This window comes from Notothenia coriiceps, unplaced genomic scaffold (genome assembly GCF_000735185.1).
Source record: "Notothenia coriiceps isolate Sejong01 unplaced genomic scaffold, NC01 NC01_scaffold00000339, whole genome shotgun sequence".
NCBI classification, from domain to species: Eukaryota; Metazoa; Chordata; class Actinopteri; order Perciformes; family Nototheniidae; genus Notothenia; species Notothenia coriiceps.
In genome coordinates, this window is record NW_011333040.1 from 23,404,683 (window position 1) to 23,411,392 (window position 6,710).

The following is a 6,710-nucleotide window of genomic DNA, read 5'->3' on the forward strand; positions in this document are numbered from 1 at the left end:
TCAATCAATAGAAAAAATTATGCAAGACGATAACATCACGACAGAAGTGGATTCTGACCGAGTAATTTCAAGACATTGCACCACACATGTAATCTTAAAGGGGAAATAATCCAGACCGACGAAAGTATTCAATACTCATACAAGATCATCTGCAATAATCAAAGCTGAAGCTGATTTAGCACGTCCTTAGAGAACGCATGGCTGCATTGAGAGAGGAGCATGGCATTGGAAGCCCAAGAGGAGGAGCTTTAGAAAAGAAAAGACAAAACTTGTCTGCAACTCAATGCCCAAAATTGACATACTGAAAAATCCACAATTGAGGCGCGGATCGGAAGGATCTGTGGGAATGGTACACAAAAAGAAATCTGAAAGAATAAAGGTTCCTTCTGCCGCCAAACTACAATCGAATTTTCTCATCACAACACAACATCCCCACCCATCAGGATACCGTGTGCAAGCTTCAAATATGAAAGAATAGAACCATAGACGCGAAACAAATTTCAATAAGAGTGAGGTGGATTGTATTTTGTTTGCCCTGCTGGTCACATAAAAGCAATCAAAGACTATTAGGAGATATTTTGAAGTGCGGTGTGTGGGTCAACCAGAAGCCACTGTCAGCCATTTCACAATTGAAGAATGAGGATACAGCGCACATTCCTTCAACAAAGCACATGTTTCACCTGGACAGTCAGAGACAAGGTGTTCATACTGGGGCCGGTGGAGACACGGGCAATGGATTCAGGCCTCTGGCTGCCTGTTGTAGTCAACCTCCCACCTTGCAGTGAGAACAAAAAGAGAAGATGCTCATGCCAAACTTCACATTCCATCATGGATAAAAAAAAAAAAAAACATCAACAGTGGCAATGGGAAAACCACACAGAGAGGAGGAGCAGGGAAGACACAACAGAGGAGACCAGCTCCCAAGACATCAGAGTCACCAAGTCATAAACATCAGACCGGAAACACAGGTTGAAGAAATGCCTTTCCAACTCCAAGATAGATAGGGGTGAACAGTGATGGAGACACGGAGGGAGCCTCCTTACGAAGAGGATTTGAATTGATGGAGCGAGGTGAAAAAAGCTCAGAAATAATTTCCAACGTGATATGTTCTTCATTGCAAATAAAAGTGGTGGATGAAGGGAAGGACGGAAAAGGCCCATGGCTGGTGGTGGGGTTATGTTATGGACGACAAACACAGGCCACTCGATTCACAACATTACCCTAACCCTAACCCTAACCCTCACACCAGATACTGACTGGTTTTCGGACCCCCCAGACCCCCCCAATAAAGCAAAAATCCACGTTTCAGAGTGGCCTTTTATTGTGGCCAGCCTAAGGCACACCTGTGCAGTAATCATGCTGTCTAATCAGCATCTTGATATGTCACACCTGTGAGGTGGGATGGATTTTCTCGGCAAAGGAGAAGTGCTCACTATCAAAGATTTTTTCAGATTTGTGAACAATATTTGAGAGAAATGGTTATTTTGTGTAAATAGAAAATGTTTTAGATCTTTGAGTTCATCTTATGAAAAATGGGAGCAAAAACAAAAGTGTTGCATTTATATTTTTGTTCAGTGTAGTTTCTATGCTTTTATTTTGAAGGCATGTTTTGGGCACTGGGTGATTAGAGCACCTGGTGTAATTATATATATTGGAGACAGGTGGGTGGTGGGACCCAGAGCACTACTAGGCAAACGTTTTTTTTACCAGGGTGTTTCGAGCCACAGGGTTTTCCAACCACAAGAAAGGAAAGCCATCGGAAAGACTTAAAGGAACAAACCATAGGAAACCTGTTCATTGTCAATGATATTGGATCATAATAAATGCACAACGGAGAATCTTGTCTGGACCTGGATCATTGCCCTGCTTAAGATCTGCTAACTAGTGCCTCAGCGGCTGTATTATTTTAAGTTAATTATCTGTTTTATTTCTATATGATTTTGGCCGCTACAGGAGCCACAATGAGCAATTGAGAAGCAGTGGATAACATGAATATAATGTGTCATTGAGTCATTAATCAAATCAAACCCCGGGTGGATGATTTGCAGAATAAATGTAATATATTGAGCATGACAAAGACAAATCTGAATGGAGCACTTGATCAAAATCATCAATTACAGGATGTGCGTCTTGGAAGTAACCCAAGAACTGAGTGCACTTCTTTCAGTCGGCAGCACACACACACAAAAGGCGGAAACATGTTGAAGTAGCACTATCATGCTGTAGTACCTTACTTATTGATCAGTCTTCAGAGTGGATCACACAGACGTGGGCTTAGATTTCTCTATTAAACAGGTCAATGCACAAGCATCAAGACACTATCTCCACTTGTGCCTTATGATGGAGACTGGACAGTACTACACGGTTACTATACATTTACACATGTTTGTTATGTATTTTTAATAATATTTTCAGAAGTAGTTTTCTAGTGGTATTTGTGATGCATTCTCATGGTGTTCCAAAGCCTCAAGAAAAATAACCAATTGATTGTCATAATGATGGGAACAGGGTTATGTTAAGGCTTGAGAATGTATTCTTTTGGACCAAAACCGTATTATGAATGGAGAACATTATCAGAAGAAAATAACACATTAATCATATAGGAAGCATATGATAAAAAATACTATTTATTTGCATTCTAGGACTTCTTGGATACAGCCATTTTGAAACTTCGTCTATACAAGTACAAGTTATTATTTCTCAGCCTCCACTGTACCACTTTTGAGCATTCTTATTTTCGCTGTTTGTCACAGAAGTCCTCCAACTTCATTGATATGCATTGTTAGGTTGTCGAAAAACACAGTCATCTTTTTGCCCTATTTTCACAGTTTTAGGTGGCTGTTGCTGCTTCAGCATGGAACATTTAGCCTGAACAAGAAGCCAGAAGGAACACTAAACATGCTAAAAGCAGGCTTTGTTTAAATGATGGGTGTCAGATTATCTCCTTAATGTCAGGTTCGAAGTTTTGAGCTGGATGACTGTGCATTTTTAGAGTTCATGTCATTGCATTGAAAAGCTTTCATTAACCCAAGGGTCAACACATTTTCATTGCTTGCAGCTTCCTTTAATTAAAGTTGGAAATTAAAAACAACCAGTTAAGATTTTTTCACCTGCCACTGACAGTTTGTAAATTACCAGCGGTGTGTAAAATAATAATTTCCAGCTAATGAGTGAAACCTCTTTCTCTCTGTATTGTTGAGTGTTTGTATGCTCCATGAGCTGCAGAGTGCAGATGGCTGACAATCCTTGTTCTGATGAATGACTCAGAAGGATCCTCTGCCGTCTACTTACTCCTTCTTATCGTGTCCTCTTCTGACTCTGTGGCATTTATACAAGCAACTTTAATTTTGCAGTAGCTAACATCTGTGGATAGATGTCAGAAAAGTGACTCATGCAATGTGCACAGAGCTGCTTCCACTTAATCATGCAGGTCGACCCTGGAGAAACAGAGAGGATGAAGACATATATATATTTCTCCAGCAGCATACTTCGCTTTAATGACTGGGAGGATAGCATTGAAGCTCAGAGAGGGGGAACAAATAGCGATATGACAATGTCGACACAATGGGATTTCTCTTATGAGAGTATTAGAGGCACGTATTAGATGGAAAGGTCTTTACTTTGAGTTTCTCTCTGCCCCCATCCTCTCCCTGAATAACGGAATCAGAACAGAGAAACTAAGTATTGATTCAGCGGCTTAAAATGCATTTTCCATTCACATACCATTTGAACAGCCTTCCCTGCCTCCCTTTTTTATGCCACCAATTCCATTAACCTCACCCTGCCCTCTGGCACCCATCACCCCTCTCACTGTCTGTTAACCCTGCCCGCTTTATTCTCATCCCATCATTTCTGGTTCAGCTGAGATATGATCATTAACTTTCAGCGCATGTCCACCTTTAGGCAGGATTGTGCAGTGATACAAACACCAGTCTAATAAGTGTTGTAAAAAAATCACCGGCAAGACAGTAACATCCACTTTAACAAGCCCTTTAAGGCTGTTATAGCTTCAGTTGGCAGCGGTGATGCCGTGTACAAACAAATAACCCAAGTCTGTTAACAAAAAGGTAAACATTATTGCAGCATATAAAAAAAAATACCTTCAGCGGGGCAATCATGAAAGGATGACGAGGCAGCTTTTATATTTGTCGAATACGTCAAACTAAGAGCGCGTGGCATGAAAAGAGCTCCCACAATGAAAGAGGGTAGAAATCACTATATGATTTTCCTTAGCTTTTGTATAATATAAATTATGAGGCATATCTCTTCGGCATTGTTAAGTGCACCTCCTCGGTATCTGATCTGCGGTTTATTAAAAATGGAAGTCATTCTAAATGAGCCCCGTAATGCTCAACCCTTTCAAGAAATCTTAATGGATCCAAGCCTATCTCTGACAAGGTTAAACGCTTGAGGAGACAGCGAGAAACGTTAACAGACTAGATTATGGAGAGAGATGAATACTAACCAGCACACAGATTTGGATGGAACATTAGACGGTGCCATGAATAAATGCAGTGAGTTTGTTAACATTATTCCAACATTATTCCATTATTCCAGGTATTCCAGATAGCGCTGGATAAAGAATATGTTGACTTCATGTTGTGAATTTTATATTTATTGCCCTGAATTATCTGACATAAAACCTCAATGAAACTTCTCTTGCAGACCAGAGAGCTGAACTAACTGCAACTGTTGCAGCCCCCACAATCACTGTTATAATCACTCTCTACCTTGTTCTGACTTATGGTATTGAAATTGAGCAACTATTAGTCGAACCGCATAATCCTGCTTTATCCGACCATTTTTTTGTAACTTTTGAATTACTGTTACTAGACTACAAACCATTAGTCAAAAGTTCCTGCAGCAGAAATCTGTTAGTGCTATAGCCAAATTTAAAGGCAATTTCTTATGATCATAATTAGATTGTTATTGAGGTCTACTAGAATAGATTTACATTGTGCAATTTTCCAAACTCACATTGGTTTCTCATACATCCTCTCTGTATAGTATGTGTATTCACTCTCTGTCCTAAACGGCTTGTTGGAGCTCCTGCCCCCCCCCCGCACCACCGTTACAGCGGTTCATCAGTGATTACTTGTTACAATGGCGTTAGCAACCAGAACATGACACCAGCAATGACAAATAGATGAGAATGCTGCGTGGGGTCTGGGTGCCGTGTTGGGACCACATTACTCCTGTTCTGGCTGCCTTACACTGGCTCCCTATAGAACACAGGATAGAATTTAAAATTCTTCTTCTCGAGAGCAGCCTACTACTCTTCATTAATAGATGAGAATAAGAATAATGCAAGATTTATTTTCAGCACAGAAGCACATTTTCAGCACTTCCAGGCTGACAGAGAGCCACAGCTCTATTGAGCCTTCTATTCCCATAGCACTCAGTAGTAANACTAGGGCATTGCGTTCCAAGAATGCAGGGTTGTTGGTTGTTCCTAGAGTCTCTAAAAGTACAATGGGAGCCAGAGCCTTTTCTTATCAAGCTCCAAATTTGTGGAATCAGCTTTCAGTTTGTATTCGGGCGGCAGCCAGCCTATCCGTTTTTAAGAGTACGGTTAAGACCTTCCTTTTTGATAAAACTTATAGTTGATAAAATAATCGAATAAGAGTGCATTGATGTGGATACGTTGTGCCTCTTCACCCATACATCTTAGTTCTTACTCTTTTCCCTCACTAATGGTATAAATGTAATTTGGTTGTGTGTGTAGACGGTGGAAGCAAGGAGAGGCATACACGTGCCTTGATCCCTGCCGAGTCGAAGCACAACTGATGATTTGTGTCAGTGCCAAACAACTTTTTAGGAGCAATGCGCTCATGGTATAGATGTGGCGCATACATCTTAGTTCCTACTCTTTTCCCTCACCCTATCCTAAGGGAGTGCATGTACACTCTAAAAACGAATTCAGGCGACCTTTCACCTCCACTTAATGAAATGCATGGTTGCAAGATAAAAATGTGAGTTAATCGATTCAGATAAACATTTGAAGTTGCAAACATTAATTTATAAGTTGTGTTGACGTAATAATGTTGGTAATTACATCAACTTAATATTGTGTGTAATTTGAACTCTGATTTCTGCGTTAATTGACTTAAAATTCAATTCAAGTTCAAGTAATGCAATTGGCTTGATAACTTAATTGTTCTACACCTTGAGTTAAGGATTTCAAGTCCACTCCCACTTAACATGCCTGGACAAGTACCGACAGTTAAGACAAATAGAAATATACAAAGGACATTTTAAGGTGAGTGTCATCTTTTGATAGATAGCCTTGTAGTTGCACTGTATAGGCAAATTGCTGTTCGACCAAAATTAGCAGCCTTTGAACTGTGAAATGTTATGTTAGAGGATACAAAGTAGTAGAGGCCACTGTGAGAGTAAAAATACTTTGGTTACTATTGTGATATCGCTTTTTATTAAAAATGAATGTCGGTGAAGCAGATCAAGGACATGCTTCTTGAGGTAGGATCGTTATTTAGAGTTGTCATTGAAATGCAAGTTGTTGGCAGTCACCCATTCAGAATATTTTAATTTAGGTAATTTCTCTTTTTTTCCTTTTTCAAAAATAGCACAATACAATTGAAGTACGCAGAGAACTATAACCATCCGCTGCCTTATCGTGTGCCTTGGAGAAAAGGAAGAGGACCTTTTCAAGGAGTTTTAGCGACGTAATTCAAATCTTTAAATAAATAAAA